General features: G+C 44.9%; 1 protein-coding gene across 2 annotated transcripts in view; it reads left to right on the top strand.

Annotated features, from left to right (window-relative positions):
* The window catches only part of UNC5A (unc-5 netrin receptor A), an 841,139-nt gene that overhangs the window by 816,514 nt on the left and 4,841 nt on the right, over positions 1-19,784 (top strand). The window lies entirely within an intron of this gene.

Raw genomic sequence — 19,784 nt, forward strand, 5'->3', positions numbered from 1 at the left:
TCATCACACAACATCCTTTATTTTATGCATGCATTGCATACACAAAGAGGTGATTTAACTTTAAAAAAATAAATTTAGTCAGGACTTGCATGTTAAGAATGCATTTATGTTGCCCCTTTTGTTGTGACCCTTTAGAATGGAGCAGCCTGACCCAAGGAGGCCTCTCAAAACCCGCAAGGCTATGAAAACGCTTACGACCGCCGCTGCTTTAAAAAAAAAATGTGCGATTATTCTTCATTGAATATGTGTCAATGTTTTCATTGGCGTTTAATTTAAAATGGTTTGGGTTTTTGCTGCACCCTCAGCTCTGAGCTGTGACAGGGCAGTGCAGAAGATTTGTGACAGAGACTTATGCTGGAGCTGAGCCCCTCCAACACACAGCCCCCAAAAACTGAGTGGAAGGGTCAACAAGCATTGGCATAGCCAATAGGTCTCGCCTTTGGGACCTTATAAGTGTTTAGCCATGCAATAGTTGATGTTGTTGCACCAAGGGTATTGTGCTGCTTAACTAAATACTTATAAGGTCCCAAAAGCGAGACCTATTGGCTATGCCAATGCTTGTTTTCTCTTGTTTTGTCCAAAGTTTGATAGCCTTCAGATACCAGGAAGTTACTAGTTTTTCTGCTAGAGACTACACTTTTAAAACACGCTGCCAAAGGATGGCAGCCTTTGGTTTACAAAGTTAATATTCTGACTTCTGTCTGACCTCTCCCCAGGTGAGTGCTGACTCGAGGAAGTGTGTCTGACATACTTGAGAACCCCCACCCCACCCATCCCCTCCCCCACACCTTCACCACGCCTCATGATCCACAGGGAATTGTGGGTTAATGCTCATTGGATACAGCCACCCAGCAACATATCTTGAAACATACAGCGACGAGCCGAATCTTCCCTGAGCATTGACCCCCTAGGTTTCTCCGTTAAGAGGCCTCACTTAGGAGGGGTCAGCATAGAGGCATAACGCAAAAGATGGGGCTTCCAGCAGAATGTGGTGAGGGGCCCCTCAGACTTTCATATGTCACATATATTCATGTTCTTGAGACTGAATGGGAGTCCCATGATAGGTGCTCTCCCCGCCTCCGCACCGTAGGGCTACAGGGGCATGCATTACACCCCAGTTTCAAGCTTGTCAAAATTCGAACAACCTGTCTGGGGCCTGCTACCCTTTCCTGTATCGAAAGAGAAGTGTGTTGAAATCAGGATTGTGGGTCCAAATTCGAGGTTGCTCTCTCCATCTAGAAGTCTCATGCCTCTGCAACAATGGGTCATTTTTTTTAGTGCCTGTGTTTATTTCTGAATTAAAAAGTAATATAGCCTAATTATGTGAACCATTTCCCATAACTCATAAAACATGTCAGTATTTCGAAAATCTTTTGAAATGACTTAGTACCGGTTACGGGCATCCTAACTGAATCACAATTGTGTGCATCTCTAAAACAAGCATTGGCAATGGCAGTAGGTCTGAGTTATGAATGAACATACCTTTTGTGTCAGTGATGGGTTTAGGCACTCAATAAGTCATTATATATGTATCCTGTCACTCAACTTTGCACTCGTGCATCCATTCATCTATCCACAAATCTTTTTGCATTCACCCTCTGACACAACCACAATAAAACACACACAAACTCAAAATATGCAAAATAAATGAAAATAATGCAGGTAACACAGTGGAAATATGCTTGAAATAACAAAATGAAACATAGCAGAACATGTCGGTCTTGCAGTGATATTGTACATAGCCTATTGTTGATTTAAAATTCCTACATGGTCACCACATTTAGAACCAACGTGTTGACCATCTTAGAACGGTAAAACAATGATACATATTGGACAACAGCAGTCCATAAAGGTCACTTTGTTTGGAGGACGTAGTCATGCTGCATGCTGCGCACTGCACATGATATAACGGAAAGCAAGCGACCCTTTAGCACTGCCTGGAGCTGTAGTATCCTCCTAATAAAATAAAAATAAAAAGAGCAGAAACAAAGAAATGAAAAGGAAAACTATAAAATGAGTAAATTGAAAACTAATGGACTATCCAACGAGCCCTGACACTGAAACACGTTCAATTGCAGGTGGATGTATGTGCACATGTGAACAGAAAATGTTGTCATTCAAGCGGCAAGAGACCCAATGCCTTATGTGCACTGAAACATTACCCTATGCAGTACGCTGTCATAAATGAAAGCAGAGTGTAAATGACACTCAGATATTGCCCTCTATGTTTCTATAGGCATATATATAAATATATATTCACTGAAAAAAACAGAGGTTAAAGCAACATTATAGTTAGGTGAATTTCTCAATGACAACATTTACGCTTTGAACTAAAAAAACACAGAAATGCACCAGTTATAGGTAGCAGCGCTAACTATAACTTGCCCCCCGCCATGCACTCCTTATGACCTCACATATGACATCACTTATGACATTCTATAACATCACTGATGACATTTTAAATGACATCACTGATTACATCACCTGTGACATCATCTAACGAGTGTGCTAGTTTGTTTTAGAGTTTACATAGTGGGGGGGGGGGGTAACTATTATAGTGGTTTTCTACCTAATTCTGTACAGCCTGTGTCCGGATAATCGGTATAAGTGTTAACAAAACGCATGTGCTCCTAATACACCATAGGTGTATATAGGGATTAAACACAGTATAAATCTTTGTATTGAAGAGTAACTCTGTGTGCAGGTGATAGTTGATAACTTGTGTTTGTTGTGTTCAACACAAGTCTTTTGGTACTGCAGAATACGTTTCCAGCAGGGCACAGATTCTACGTACTACATAGTAAGTATTGTAAGCAGCCTTGAGTTACTAGACAGAATTGTCTCAGCCTGACAATATTTACTTAACATAGAAGGCTGTGTGCATTAGGTACTAACATATGTACATGTGCTTGTTTTGCTTCAGTATCTGGAGGACCTTGGTTTTCCCTGAATAGTTGAATTCAGTTTAAACACCATATGCAGGATAGGTTACCCTTTCATCTGTGGTTCAAAGTCAACAAAAACCCAGCTACCCATGAAGTGTGTGGTATAGGGTCAATGTTGAGCATAAAACAAGTGTACAGGTGTGCTTAGTAGGGTGTGTGGATGGACTGGCCTCTTCTTTGAGACTTCTCTCGCAAATGACGGGTGTGCATAGTAGTGAGTGGGGAATTTCTGACTTTTCCTTTCAGACCTCTCTCTCAAATGATGGGTGTTCATGGTAGGGTGTGGGGAGAGAATAGCCTCTCTGCTGAGACCTCGCTTTTGGATGACAAGTATGCATAGTAGGGTGTGTAGAGGAATTGGCCTCACTGCCGAGGCCCCTCTCTTGGATAATGGGTGTACATAGAAGGGTGTGGGAAGAACCTCAACTATACTCACAACTCTCCCCAAGCCGATGGGTGAAAATAGTAGATTTTGATAAATGCCATCTCCACTAAGACTCCTTCCAACAGTAACAAGTGTGCATCCCAGAGTGTATTCCAAGATCCCCTACTCCTTCCTATTTTTCATGGTCATGTGAGAGTTTCGCAAGATCGTAACATTTAAAAAAAAAAAAGAATTAACCATCAACTCATCACAGTACCTATGTCTTACACACTTCCTCTCAATAACAAGAACCACAATATGCATTTCTACTAGTAGAGTTTATTGAGAACTCACCTATTCCCATTTGAGCATTCACGATCCCACGAGAGTCTAGTGAGTTCGCAATTTAAAAAAATATATATATACATTTATTTTCATCACAGTAGTTATGCCTTAGAGACCTCCTCTTCAAATCTAGGAGGACAGGATGCCTTTCTGCGGACCCCTTTCATAGCTTTTTTACTTCATTCCCACAACACCTGCTATTTTAGTCAGTAAGCAATAATGGTGGCCATTTCATTTAAAAAACTCCAAAAGTCAGCCAAAACAGAGCGCTCCCTCCTGCAGGACTAGCAAAAGCCTTCACGCTCCTGCAAGAGCGTGAAGGCTCATGGGAAAAACAAGCCTCTTGCCCAATCACAGGGCTCCGTTTTTTAATTTGCGCTCTCGCGGGACGCTCACAAGACTCTCACAAGTCCAACGTGCAAATATCTATAATATTTCATCCTTAATATCTGAAAAACTACTGAACGGATTTATACTAAATCACAAAAATCATAATCTGTGGACCAAGAACTAGGGGCCTGATTAGGATGGCGGACCCTATTGAAAATCGGGACCGCCCAACAGACTGTCGGCTGTCCCAACATAGGCATTACAATGCGACCGTCACCACGGCGGTCGCAATGCCTATATTTTGAATTGCGGCAGGTGCTGCTGCACCTGCCGCAAGACAAAAAAGGGATCACTTTACATATCCCTGCACTACGTGGCAGGCACCCTGCTATGCCTCCTACATGGTGCAGGGACATGTAGGTCCCGTGTCTGGGGGGAAGGGGGCCCGCTACGGGCCCCTAAAGCCCCTTTCTGCCTGCCTGTTAATGGCGGGTTACCCTTCATGAACAGGCAGGTGAAAACGGACATCGTAATCCCTGTGGTGGTGCCTGGTAGGCACCACCACCATTTTAGGGACTTCGAGCCCCTCCACCGCGATGGAGGGCTCAAGGAGCCCATCAGAAGCGTGTCGGTCGGTCTTTACGACCACCACACGTCAGCCCGCCATCATAATTTGGAGGGTGGGAAAGTTGATTCCGATGGCGGTGAGACCGCCACGACAGCCTGTCAGTGGCGGTCTCACCACCATCGTAATCAGGCCCTAGCTTCCTGCCAAATTTTCTGTAATTTGGTTGAGCAGTTTGTGCTGTAGCCCGTTGTTAGAAATGGGATTTCTGTTGGCTAGGGCTTGCGCCAAAGCCAGGCAGAAACCACCACTCTAAGTCAGGGCTGGGGAGCTACACGCCAAAGAAAACTCCTGCTCACCCCCTTGGTAGCTTGGCACGAGCAGTCAGGCTTATCCCGGAGGCAATGTGTAAAGCGTTTGCGCGCACCCAGCAACAACACCCAAGGCCCACCACAAAAGAAACTCCACACAAGGTTATATATAAAGATAGCCTTTGTATTATACCAAAACACATTAGATAATATTCCCCCCATTTTTCACTGTGCCAGCTGGCACTGGGCGGAATTTACAGGGGACTATTTACACAAGACAGGGCCACATGGACCACTGTCAGAATTATCACAAATCACCAATTGTAACTGTAGCAATGTAGAACAAATAATAAATGTCGCGCACAACCAGTAACCACTGGTAAAAGGTAAGTACACCCTACGCAATCCTAAACACCTTAGGCATATATCATGCAGGGAACCATGAACTCACTAGCATAACCTAAACTAGGAAAACTGTTTCCTACGCATAGACACAGTTAGGAATAAACATAGCATAGAGGCAATGCACATTGCGCAAAAGTACACGCGTAAAAATTACCATGCACCCTAGGTGAGGGCACAACACAGGAAAACTGTCCCCAGGCCAACTTGGCCTCTCAGGGGCTCAAACGCCCTTTGTCCCAAATGTCAGGGCTGGGCTGCCAAAGCAGCGTAAGCAACAGGGCACAGGGGCACAACCTAAACATTGCAGCTGCCCACTAAGTGCTGGGCAGCTGGGAAAATGCGCCTGGGCACCACTGTGCCTTTAGATCAAATAGGCAGCGCGTTGGGGGCCACACGGGGCTTCGTAAATAATCATGCCCCCACGGAGCGCATTGGCTCCTGAAATACTCCTACGCCAAGTGGGAGGGACAACAAAAAGAAAGAACTTGTCCCAAACGTTGGAGTCCTGCTCTGGTACTCGAAAGAATAATGCCCCCAACGATGGAGTCCCGCTCGGGGGACTCTTCAGCCAAAAGAAGAACTGTATCACACCGTTGGAGCGGCCTGCTCTCCTGCGGGGCCACTCGGTAACTGGGCTGTCGTACTCTGCCACCGGGACTCGCCTCCAACCACGGGAACCCCAGCCACGGGGCTACTGCAGGGGGGGGGAAGCACCGGCAAGGCGCCTTCGCACACTCCCTCCCTCCGGCCTCCCAACGAGGCCCTACTCACCCGAGTGTTGCTTCGGGGACTCAGCTCCTCTGACGGCGACTGCCGGTCAGCGCCCGTCACTCACTAGCTTCGCTTCGGGGGAAGAGCGAGGAGGTGGCTCGCGCTTCCTCCAATCACAGCGCGGCTCCCTCGGTCGAGTCTCCGGTCACGTGGGCGCTTCGGCCATTCCCAGCGCGGCTCCCTCAGTCGAGACTCTGGTCGCGGGGAAACGCTCTCTCCCGCTGGGCCAATCCCAGCGCGGCGGAGAGATGACGTTGAGGAGACTCCGGGCCTGCGGCGGTGATCTCAATACGGGGTAGGCTCCCGTTATTCAGCACAAAGTCCCCGGTGGGGTTGGGCACCCGCTAGGGATAGTGAATGAAATGTCAATTATGCGGGGTGGGCACCCGCCAACGAGCACCACAATGCGGGGTGGACACCCGCTCTAAATCAAGGCAACCAGCGGGGAAATCCCTACGTCGGGGTTCCCTCGTAAATTATCGCAGCTCAGCGCTGCTGTTCCCAACGAAGGCGCTCTTCAGCAAGTCAAAATAAAGCGCTTCTCAGCCAGGGAAGACACATCGCTCCTCCCAGGCAAGGCCCAGGAACAAAGTCTTCTAGGAGGCAGGGGGGCAAGGGCTGGGCCCAGGGGCCAGCTCACAGGGCCCTCCAGGCAGGGAGGCAGTCCCCAGTGGCGGTCTCTCCTGGCGCCCAGCAGCAGCAGGCCCCCCAAGTTAGGATCAGAAGAAGAACATTTTACTTGGGGTCACAGCCCCTTTTTATACACAGGTTACCTTTGTTTCAAAGGTGCAGGGGAGGGGCAAACCAGATGCAACTGGTCTTGAGCACTTTGTTTTGCTCAGCCCCTCTCCCTATTCACAGGACAGGCCAGGGTCATCAGTCGCACCACAGGGGGCGGAGCCAGCATTGTGTGGGGAAGCCCAGCCCTATTCAGGTCCCAGGTGTACTCCTCCCACTCATCAACATGCAGATCTCTCCACTCACCACCGGGGCAGACCCATCCTGACTCCTGGAGCCAGGCACACCAGCCAATCACACGCCAGACAGTCACTGCACATTTATGCCAGTGTCTAGAAGTGGCACTTCTATACTAGACACAGTAACGCCGCACACATCATCGCGCAGCATTCACTCTCACGAGTTCGCACATACCAAACTCGGCCCTGCACTCCCCACGCATCAGGAACTACCAGGGGCACACACATTCCCCATGCATTCCTATGGGAGGGCAGGTCAGTCTCATTCAATGTAACCCAGAGCGCACGCACTTTACACTGGGACACAGTGTAAAAGTGCCTAGAGGCCTAAAGCCACTCACACAACATAGGGAAAAAGCTAAGATAATCGCAAAAAGTTTAGGGGTGAACCTGCCAGAAGGGCCAAGTCCAACACCCGTCTTAAAGGAGGCTATGGAAAACTTTACATGAAGGACCTGTGGTGGATGGATGCGTGTGTGTAGCATTTATATATTGACAATAGCCACTGAGTAGTTAGGGCAAACTGTTCCCATACACGAAGAATTTTTTGTTTTGCTAATACCTTCAGCACCATTTGACAAATCTTCACGAAATTTTCAAAGCTAGTACGCAAGTTAGTTGAGCTGCTGGCTGGAAAATTTCAGGTGATTTGTGAAGTGGGGGCCAAGACAAAGGCGGGTCCCAAAATGCTTTCTAACCAAGCAATGTCTATGGGGATTTTGCAGTTTTTAGACATGACTACAGCTTGAACCTGTGAACGGAATTACACCAACTTTTGCAGAAAGGTAGCTCTTGGTCTAGAAAGAGACCTTTTTGTAATTTTGTGTAAATCTGTTCAGTAGTTTGGGAGTTATTAAAGAAAGAACTTTACAGATATCTAGGTAAGTTGATCCTCTGTGGATCTGCGGGCACCCGTGGGTACCTGCAGGTACTCGCGGATCCGAAGCCCAATTGGAAATTGTAATACAGTGCAACAACAGCCTACTGGTAAAAGCTAACTGGCTTTAACATGTTTTTGACTATAACTAAGCTAGGCTTACTGCCTTTGACATTACTTTTCATAATAATAATATCAAACTTACAACACCGGACATAACTTTTCCCTGTGCACTAATCAGGCCCATAGCTTGTCACCATACCCAGCTCAGGCCTTTTTTAAAAGTAAGCTTTCCCTCATGGCAACCATCAGGCACACAGTCAGAAAATGACAAAGATATGCAAAATTACTGTCGGCAATCAAAATACTGTCTCTCCTAAGAAAGCCTAGCAATGATTTCTACAGACCAAATCTTCTATAGCCACTGTTTGCCACAGGGGGTAACCAGCACCAAACCCCCTGCCTACTACACTAATCTATGTGAATCCATGTAACAAAACCAGCAGCGGCCCTTGCAGGTAAGAGCAGTGATGCGTGGGGGGGGGGGTTGGATTTTGACAGATGACGACTAGGGGAAATTAATTATTTATGTAATTTTCCCTCGTGGTCGTCTGTCGAGTCCCCCCCCCCCCCCACCACAACCCAGCCCCACCACCCCATCGCTCTTACCTGCACGAGCCGCTGCTGAACAGAACCCTTGTCTGCAGGCTTTCATACAGAGTAATACCAGTCCAGTCTCAAATGGATTGATGTTAACATATGCTTCTCACAGTACATACGTCAGGCCTGCTGTCTTTCATAATGAACAGATCGGGTCGTTAGCCGTGATCATTTGCTTAACACCATATCCAACTCAGTACTATGGCCACATGCCAAGATGTACAATACAAGCACTTTTTACAGTGTGTGTATTGCCTGAGCCCCTCTCTCAGTAGTACTCTGAAAGCTTTTTTTTGTAGACCACTTAAGTTCTGCTGTCAAGTAAAACCTAAAATTGCGTGTAGATTAGTGTAGCCCTTGGCATCCCGTAAGGCTCTCAAACACACAACGGCACTCCAAAGTCTAAAGTTAATGATGGAAAGGGAACGGGAGTGGGCTCGGACTGCAAAACAACAATACATTCTTCATGGCTGCCCTCTTCCCATCTGTGTTGCTGCCAGAGAAAAACAAACATGGAAGTTATCTACTTATCCACAACACTTTAACAGCATTACAGTACCATGTGTGTCACCCCGAAAGGAGGTCAAGCTGCATCCCATTTAAGCCTCATACCTTATGCATGTAATTAAGCCTTATCTAGGCAGCCATGCTGCTGCTGGCTCAGCTAGCTGCATAAACAAGCAAAATAATCACAACTGCATAGAGAGGGAGGACTTTTTTCTGCAAAAGCACACAACTGCAGCCCAATGAAAACATAAACTCCTGCCCACCGACAAGGGGGTGAAGCCAAAAGCCCTCTCGGTTGTACTCATGAAAGTTTCTTTTTTAGATTGATCACATAAGGTCAGGCGACAGCTACACAGTTAGGTCAAACTTAAGACAAACTTAAGACAGACTTAAGACAGACTTAAGACAAACTTAAGACAAAATCCTAACTTAAGTCTGTCTTAAGTCTGTCTTAAGTCTGTCTTAAGTTTGTCTTAAGTCTGTCTTAAGTCTGTCTTAAGTCGGTCTTAAGTCCAACTTAAGACAAAATCCTAACTTTACTACTACTAAATGCCTTCTGTGAATAACAAAAATAGTAAGTTTAGGATTTTGTCTTAAGTTAGTTCTGTGAATCGGGCTCTAAGTCACCTTGAACTGCACTGACCATTGTAATACATTCCAGCTGAAAAATTAAGCGAAGTTCCACACAGCTGATGATCCAAATCAATCAGAAACAGACTTCAGTCTGTGACCGAATCCTCAAGACTACATTGTGGAGGTACCCACACTCCGACAGCACTGTGCGGCCTTACTAATGGAAATAGAGAGCTAAGCAAACCTCTGTGGCCCATCATAACATTCCAGGGTGATCAGTGTATTGAATTTTCGGTGCTTCATTGTAGGGTATTGATTCCAGCAGTTCACAGGGCTTCCATTTGACCTCAGCCCGCCATCGAGAGTGTTCTCAAAGTGCCTGGCAATCGTAGCTGTTCCAATGAGAGAGAGGGCATTAATGTTGCTAGTTGTCCGCGCGCTCAGTTCATCTAAGGGTTGTCCGTTGAGTCAGCTTTCAGGCTTTTTGAGCACATGGTCAGGCAGAATTCCTCACCCTAGGTGGTCCTTCAGTTAGCAGCAGCGGCCAATGCAGGTAAGAGCAGTGGGGTGGTGGGGCCGGGTTGGGGGGGAGGGTGGATTTTGACAGAGTACCACGAGACAAAATGAAATAAATAATGTTCCCTCGTTGTCGTCTGTCGAAATACCCCCCCCACCCGGCTCCACTGCTCTTTCCTGCATGGGCCGCGGCTTTCAATTTGCAGACCCCAGTGTGCCAGATCACCAGAACCGGAAATATTGTTAAGTTAAAAATAGAAAATGGAAACCCAAAGTACTGATATTTTTATAAATGACATTTTTGGACCAATATTTCTGTCAGACGATATTTTTGCTACTAATATTCTGACATGCAACCTGCTTAAGGTAGATTTGTACATAACCCTTACGAATGTCCCTGTGGAAATGAAGTTCAGCTCTCTGAGGTGATGACAGTCAAATCCCTTTTTGACAATTGCAGGGATGGTTTAATTTATCTTCTATGTAACACTGCATCACTTCAGCATCAAGAAACTTCAGAGTGGGTTGTAATAAACATAGACGAACGATCCTGCATTTTTTATGCCCTGGAGCCTATTTCTCTGGATGGACAAGCATGTTTATTTATTGTCAATTTATATCACTACTCAGAGTTCACAATTTCCGCTCAGGTTTTGCTGCTAAATAACCGATGGAAATTATTACAACCAATTGATTTTCTCAGATTATGTCCTTTTCTGATCACACAAGCGATGACTGTACTGGTGAGTTCTGCTGCAGGAAAATGACTTTTCGATGATTCACAATGTAAACGTATATTCCTTTATAGGAAAAAAGCTTGGGCACAACCGCTCCAGAAAGGAATTTTGAGTCGCCGTAATAGTTGTCATTGCATATCAATCTCGATGAATCCAGACATTATGGGGCATATTTATCAAGCACTTGCTTCGCCCTTGCGGCACGCAATGGGGCGCAAGGGCAGGGCGGCTACTAAGTACGTTTTATCAAGCCATGCAAGGCCACCTTGCGTGGCTTGATAAATCTAGAGTAATACAGCGCAAATCGCTGCGTTGCTTTACTCTACCCCAGGGAGGCGTTTGATGGGTAGAGCGTGGGTGCTCCCACACATCCACCAATGGATTTTGACACTTTCAGACATTTACCAACACTGGTAGACCTGGGAATGTGTCAAAATGCTACAACTCCCGAGATGAGACATAATGCGGAGAAACAACTTTACTTCTCCTCGTGTTTTCCTCTTTCTATGTGTGCAGCGTTCTGCTGACCACATAGAAATAGGAAAATGCCTCAGAAGATTGTTTTTGTGCAGGATGGTGTCCCTTATTGCCCCAAACAAAACCTGCTTACAATGCAGGCAGCTTTGCACCATGATGCAAGGGTTCCTGCGTTGGCACAAGGCAGCACATTGTGCGACAACGCAAGGAAAAGACAGGAATGCACCTTATAATGTTCAGTACGGCGCATTCCTGCCCTTCCGCTATCACGTAGCGCAGCAAGATGACTTGCTGCGCTGTGTGATTTTTTATTGAAAGTCCCTCTATGCCTCTCTCGTTTAATCTGGGGAGTGGTGTGGCATGAGGGGTCTGATGCAGGGCGACAATTGAACTACGTCTCGCTTGGGAGTGGAAGCGCATATTTCTTCAACCGCAGATCTTTCAGAGTTTGGCTCTGCGACACCATGACTCTTTGAAAGTGTTTCCCTGGTGCATGTAAATTAAAGATGAACTTTTGCGATGGAGACATGTGTGAAGCACAAAGAGTGGCACCGATCCATGCATCACCACCACAAAAGAGGCCACAAACCAGTGCTTGAAAGTATGATTTACAACCAGTGCCTTTTCCCAGGGGATTTCTGTGCACTTTTCTTCTGGGTTTAATTGCATAAATTAATTATTTCAGACGTTCGGAATTGAGAAGCAGAAAATGTCTTCTAGCAACCACCAAGGTGAGGCAGGCATAATATACAGTTGGTAGAAATGTATTACTTGAGCTTCAACTCACCTTTCTCGAGTTCGCTGTCGGATCCCGTAAGGTGATAGAAGGGTTCTCATCTAGACCTTGTTTACCTGAATTTGGAATTCCAGCACCAGTAATCTTAACATAAGGGATGCAAAATATGTCACCTGTTTGTATGAACAGTCTGAGTCAAAGCTGATGTTTTTCTATTGGGGTTTAGACAAAATATTGAGTTTAAAATATCGGTAGAAATAAATATCGGAAATTAAACATCGTGACACAGAAATATTGTGATGCACTAATATAATTGACAAGAATATCATTTTGTGAGGTAAGTAATATCATTTTAAAGGATATTGATGTTTCAGTAATATTTGTTTAAAATATAGTTTTTTAATTATTATTCTAGTATGTTTTAATGACATTAATTTTATGTGCTACTATTGTTTATATAAATGTTGTTATATTTTTAAAACGTAGCTTGTAATTTTAATTGATTTAGATTTTTATTTAATTATTAATAGTTATATATAGTGTGTATTCTTGGGTTTCTAGGGATATGGCTGGGAAGTTATTAAAGTAATTAATTAATTATTAATCTTTAATTATTTAATTGTTTTTAATTATGTAAATTATGGAGTACTTATTTAGCTTTGTACTGGTCTAGGGTGGGAAGTTAATTAGTAATAATTAACAATTTATTATTTATTGTTAATTAATTATTTAATTGATTTCAAATTATGTAAAACACGGAATACTGACTTATTTTACTTATATTTTAGTTGTGGGATGCTAAGTTTGTAGGAGTCTATGCTGGGAAGTTAATGAAGTAATAATTACCAATTAATTATTAATAGTAAATGTATCATTGAATACATTTTTAATTATGTAAGCTATGAAATACTGATTTATTTCACTTAAATCTTAGCTTCAGGCTGCTGGGTTTGTAGTGGTATAAGGAGGAAAGTTTGTTATGCAATAATTAATTATCTATGAATTATTATTTGTAAATGATTTATTTAACTGAAATTTAAATATGAAAATTATGGAATTCTCAACTATTTTACTTACATTTTAATTGTGAGTGCCTAGGTTTGTACGGGTTTAGGGTGGGAAGTGAATGAAGTATTAATTATTTAACAAATATTCATTGTTAATTATGTAATCGATTTTCTAATTACTGTTATTATCAATTGAACACAATTATTAGTTAATAGATAATTATTTTATTGTATAGTAATTATGTAAATTGATTAATTGTTTATAGTTGTTTCGGCATTCATGTGGTTGTTCCTATTTATTATGTGTTTGAAATATAGTCATACATTTAAAATATTAAAAAATAAACATAATGTAAAATAAATATTTTATATGGTATTGTATTGCAATTGCATTTATATAGCGCTTACTACCTCTAACTGATGAGGTGTTGAAGTGCTTTTTCTGCGAGTAGCACGCTACTCTGGAACCCATAAAGGATTAGTGGTGAATTATTATAGTGAAATATGAAAGTAATTTGAGTGGTGGATATGTTAGTTAGTTATTTGGATGGAGAAGAATAGTGGAGGGATAGAAGAGGGAAAAAGATTTGCATTGATATAGCGCCTTCTACCCCTGATGAGGTGTTAAAGCACTTTTTCGTCTCGCAGCACCCTACTTCGCAAACCATAAAGGATTAGTGGTGAATTAGTATGGTGAAATATGAAAGTAATTTGAGTGGTGGATACGTTAGACATTTTTTGGGATTGAGAAGGAGAGTGGAGGGATAGAAGAGGGAAAAAGATTTGCATTTATATAGCGCCTGCTACCCCTGTTGAGGTGTTAAAGCACTTTTTCGTCTAGCAGCGCCCTACTTCGCAAACCATAAAGGATTAGTGGTGAATTAGTATAGTGAAATATGAAAGTAATTTGAGTGGTGGATACGTTAGACATTTTTTGGGATTGAGAAGGATAGTGGAGGGATAGAAGAGAGAAAAGGTTTGCATTTATATGGCGCTTGCTACCCCTGATGAGGTGTTGAAGCACATTTTTGGCAAGTATCATGCTACTCCGATACTCATAAAGGATTAGTGGTGAATTAGTGTAGTGAAATATGAAATTAATTTGAGTGGAGGATATGTTAGTCAGTTATTTGGATTGAGTAGTTGGTGAGTGGAGTACGAATCGGCAGTCGATAGTGAATATGTCAAAATAATGTGTGTGTGTATATACATATATATGTATATATATATATATATTTGTTATATATATATGTATATATTTATATGTATATGTATGCATATTATCACACACACAGTGGTGGTCACCCCTGGGTGTAGTTAGGTCAGCAGTTCCATAGGGAAAACGTTTTTTGTGTAGCTAATAACTTTGGTCCTGCTTGACGACTCTCCACACAACTTTCCAAAAAGGTGCTACTTTTTGACTTGCTTATGCTTGGAAAGTTTTGGGGTGATCCGTAAAGCGAGAGCCAAGAAAACATTGGGTCTCAGGACGCAAAATCCCCATGCATTTTCCATAGATGACTTTAAGAAGGTTACAGCAAAAACTGCTCAACAGAATTGCACCAAATTTGGCAGGAAGCTAGATCTTGGTTCGCAGACTGTGCTTTTTAATGGTTTGGTGTGAATCTGTTCAGCAGTTTTTGAGAAATTAGGGGTTAAATAATAATAATATATATATGGACTGTTGGGTCCACGAGAGCCTCAAGAGACTCTCACAGGAATGCCAATTTCAAAATATAGCATTCTGATTGGACTAGGGAGCTTAATTTCCCTTGGACCATCTCACGCGAGTTTGATCCCCGCGGAGCAGCACTCTGATCGTCTGCCAGCAACATCAGAAAAATGTTGCTGGCAGCCATTACATGACTCGGGGACTTAGTACTCTGTCATGAAGTAAAAATAAAAAAGTAATATAAGGGGGCATGGTAAGGATACCCTTTCCCAACATGCCTCAGGGGTGGTATATACCCCCCAGGGCAAAACACTAATGAAAATGGGCACAATCTGCAAAGTCCTGCAGGATCAGAATAAAATGGTGGCCAAGCCACATTCATTAATTATAGGCCCTGGGGAGCCCACCCTTGGGGCCGTATTTAATAAGAGGAGGGGGCATCTGCCCCACTTCCCAAGCCACTAAAGGCACTCTGGAGCCCAACCCTGGGGCCAGAATCATTTAAAAAGGGGAGGGGGGACGGGTGCGACCCCTCTGTTTGCGTCTGAAAGATTGGGAAGCCTCTGGACGACGAAGGGCTTCGAGCGTTGGGACACGATTGGCATCAGTAGAGTAGGTGACCTTTGGGTGAAGGGTGCGGTTAAATCCTTTGCTGCGTTGCAGAGTGAGTATGAATTGAGTGAACGGGAGTTCTTTCGGTACGTCCAGGTTCGGCACGCCTTGCTCTCGGCCTTCGGGGCTGGGACTGCAGTCCCTGTGTCTTCGCCACTCGAGGACCGCATACTTGACGGTCACTTGCCCGACAGTACTATTTCCCTTATCTATAAAAAACTAATAAACGTGCGGGCGGATCTCCTCGTGCGCCTTCGGGAGGCGTGGACCGGGGATGGTGTGGAACTGGACGATGAGGACTGGCAGTCTGCGCTGTCCTCCCCTAAGGAAGTGGCCATACCCGCGCGTCTCCGTCTTGTCCAGCTTAAAATTCTCCACCGTGTCTACGTGACGGGCCCTCGTTTAGTTTTGATGGGTTTTTCTGAAGACGGGCTCTGTAGGCGCGGCTGTGGGCTCAGCGCCACTTTTCTCCATGTTCTCTGGGAGTGCTGTGAGGTAGCGGAGTATTGGCGCCGGGTGCATGCTGTCATGGAATGCGTCACTGGGGTCGCTTTGTTGCCCGAGGCTCGCCGATGTTTGTTGAACGTGTGGGAGCCTAATTACTATAATGCGGCTCAGGCTCGGTGGGCGGCCCTTGGGAACATGATTGCTAAGAGGGACATCGCACAGCGTTGGGGTTCCCGACGGCCTCCCACCGTGTCGGTATGGAAGGAGAGCATGGATTAGTGCATGTGCAGAGAGAAGACTGTGTATGTGTCTCGGGGTAAGCCGGGGGCGTGGGGTAGAATCTGGGGTCAGTGGAACGCGTACCGAGGGAACATCTGCACGCCCCCCCTCGTGGACATATCTGATGCTGCCTTGTCCCCCTGATCCTGAGGTTCCCGGACTATTACATTTTACCTGTAGACGGTTGTGGTTCTCCCGTCGCCCCCACCTCCCTCTTGCTCATCCTCATTGTCCACCTGCGGGTGGAGTTTGTATTGTGCAGTTCCCCGGATGTGGTTAGACGCCCCCTTTTTCGATGGTTTCCGCCTTGCTTTTTGGTGTTATTTTCTTTTTCTTTGTTTGTATTTCTAAAATCTATGTATCCTGATAATCTCTGTGGTGTACTCAGTAACTCGTTAATTCGGCTGGGCCCCAGGGGGCCTGTTGCTGCCCTGATGTTGTTGATCATGTACATATTAGCGGCCGGCCCTGGTGGTTGTAGGCCCATGTTTGTATTGATTTTTATGTACAATAAAGGTTTTCGCAAAAAAAAAAATAATAATAAATAAAAATTAAAAGGGGAGGGGTGCCGCACGCCCCCCTCCCCGATTTTTAAAAGGCACTGGGAAGCCCACCCTGGGGCAAAAATTTGCATAAAAGGTTAGGGGGTCAACGTGGCCTTCCTCCCCCAGCCTTCATAGGCCTAGGAGAACCCACCCCTGGGGCCGAAATTACTGAAAATGGGGAGGTGGCCATGCGGCCCCCCCTCTCTGAGCCATTAATTGCCTGGGAACCCTATCCCCCGAATGGGCTCAGTGGCAATGTCCCAGGGACCCCTCCCCGGGACATAGTGGTTTCCCTGCCTGCACTGATATGGGTAGGAAAACCTGTGTTTTCTACACTTGGCGGGAGTATTTTAAATCTCCCACCAAGCAGGAGCAAACACATAGGGGTTGATTAGGACTTTGGCGGTGCGAGAGCGGGGTAGCACGCCACGCGCCGCTCCCGCACCGCCAAAGTCGACCTCTGGCCACCCGCTAGATTAGGAGTTTTCACCTGGTCTGGCAGGCGGTCCTTTGGCGTTCCCGCGGGTATGCCTTTGAAAAAGACCTGGAATGGGAATGCAAGAGCAAGTTCCTGCACGGCATGTACTATTTAGTCCATGGCGTGCAGGAACTGGTTGTGCATGCACACATGGGGGCACACCCTGTGCCTCCCTGCATGCATCCCAGTGAACCGGGGCAACGAGGGCGCCTTTAGGGGCCCCCTTTGTTTCCCCACCACCAGCCTTTTCATGGCGGGCTCACTGAAATGAAAAGGCTGGCGGTGGGGAAACTTAGAATATTCTTAGCGGTGCTGCAGCTACACTGTCAAACATATTGCTGTCCCAGACTGCTATGCCACCGCCAGGGAATACGGTTCCCTGGCGGTTGCACCGGTCCCAAAACCGTCCACCTGCCCTACTTGTATAGCACGGTCGGACCGGTGGTGCGCCCTTCCCTGACCGCCCCGCACCTCCACCATGCGTTCGGTGGTCCAATGGACCTCCAAACTCGTAATCAGGCCCAAAGTCTGCTTACAGCCAATGGGGGCTTTAACAATGTTCCTGTCAGTAGGTAGCAGGCTTTTGATCTGTTTCCCTGCTTGCACTGATGTGAGCAGAAACACAGATCAAAATGTTGCTCCTGTCTGGAGGGAGAAGCATTAGTAGCTGCTCCCTGCTGGTGTTTAGTGCAAAATAGCTCAGAATCATATGAAGCATCATTACTCCTATCATACATTCAACCCTCATAGGTAAATCAGTCTTGTGTTAAGTGCAACATTGACTCTATACCATACACTTGATGGGTTGCCGGATCCATGTTGACTTTGAACCACAGGTGAAAAGGCAACCTATCATGCACACGGTGTTCAATCTGTATACAACTGTTCAGGGAAATCAAAGTTCCTCCAGATACTGAAGCCCTGTTACATAACTAATGGCCTACTACGGACAGTCTTTATCCGTATCAAACCCCTCACAGTCATTAATCCTACATTGAGAAATGAAGTGGATATAAGTAGTAAGGTGGGTACTGTTTACACTGTTTACTCTATGAAGCGAGTTCACTCTGTACCACACTGTTTGCAGACAGTGAAACTCATGAGAAATACACCACAGTAACGTATTTACTAAGAGCAGTGTACACTGTTTGCAAAACTTGTCCATCGAGGGACTATTCACTTAAAATAGCCAAGGTCTGAAGGTGCTAAAGATCATACTACCTGCAGCCTTCGAACTGTGGTGAAAACAAACTTACAGAATGCCCATCTTCTGAAGGAAAACAAGCACATGTACATAGCTTAGTACCTGGTGCACACAGTCTTCTATGTTAAGTAGAAATTGTCACGCTGAGACGATTCTGTCTAATAACTCAAGGCTGCTTGCAATACTTAGATTGTAGTATGTAGAATCTTTGGCCTGCTGTACAAAAACATGTGTGGAACATAATGAACACAAATAGCCAACTGTCACCTGCACACAGAGTTACTTTTCAATATAAAGATTTATAACATGTTTAATACCTATACACAACTATGATGCATTTTGTAAATACTTACACCAATTAGCTGGACACAAACTGTACAAAATTTGATAGAGGGGCGCAAGTTACAGTTAGTGCTACCAACTATAACTGGTGAATTTCTGTTATTTTAAGTTCAAAATGTTAATGTTATCACTGATATATTCATCTTACTGTAGCGTTACTTTAACCTTTATTTTTTTCAGTGAGTATATATATACATATATATAAATATATATATATATATATATATATTACCTACTGGCGGTCGCCAGTAGGTAGTTATAGTTAGGACCACGTTTCCATAGGAAATCCGCAACATTCTATTTTGAATAACTTTGGCGCCGGTTGACGAATCCTCGCGAAATTTTCAAAATAGGTGGGGCGCTACGCTCCGCTCCTACCCTGAAAGTCTCGGGGGGATTCGTCAAGCGGGGGCTGAGATAAAAGGGGGGTCCCAAAACGCGTTTTTCCCATGCATTTTTCCATAGGACCTTTAGACACAGCTACAGCCCGAACGGCTGAACAGAGTTCCTTGAAATTTGGCAGAGAGGTAGTCCTCAGGTCAAGGAAGTGCCTTTTGTAGGTTTGGTGTAAATCTGTTCAGTAGATTCTGAGAAAATAGCCTTTAAATCAATATATATATCTGAGCCAGCTTACGGTGCGCTTACGGTGCGCTTACCGTACGCGCACGCCGCCGTGCGCGAGCGCGATTCTGATTGGCTGTTAGATCTTAGTAAACATTCGAATCGGTCGAAACCAGGAAGCGGCGGCCGCCATTTTCTCTCTCGCAGTCTGAGGGGGTGTAAAACAAAGGTGGATAACGTGAAAAGGGGGCAGGCTGGACAGTTCCTCACCCCCTAGCCTTTGTCAGGGGGTCTCAGAAGGACCCCCAAGGGCAAAAAATTAATTTTTTGAAAAAATCGCCGAATGCACGCAGCGTACGCGCACTGCGTAAACGGAGAAATTTCGCGAAATTCGCGGAATTACGCGTACCGTGCGCGCACGGTTAAAAAAAATTTCCAAAAAGGAAAGCTTAAAAAAAATAAAAAAAAAATTGTGAGGTAAGGTTGGCTCTTAAAAGAGCCGTTGGGTTCATAGAGGGATGGAGGAAAGAAAGAATGGGAA

This window comes from Triturus cristatus, chromosome 7 (genome assembly GCF_964204655.1).
Source record: "Triturus cristatus chromosome 7, aTriCri1.1, whole genome shotgun sequence".
NCBI classification, from domain to species: domain Eukaryota; kingdom Metazoa; phylum Chordata; class Amphibia; order Caudata; family Salamandridae; genus Triturus; species Triturus cristatus.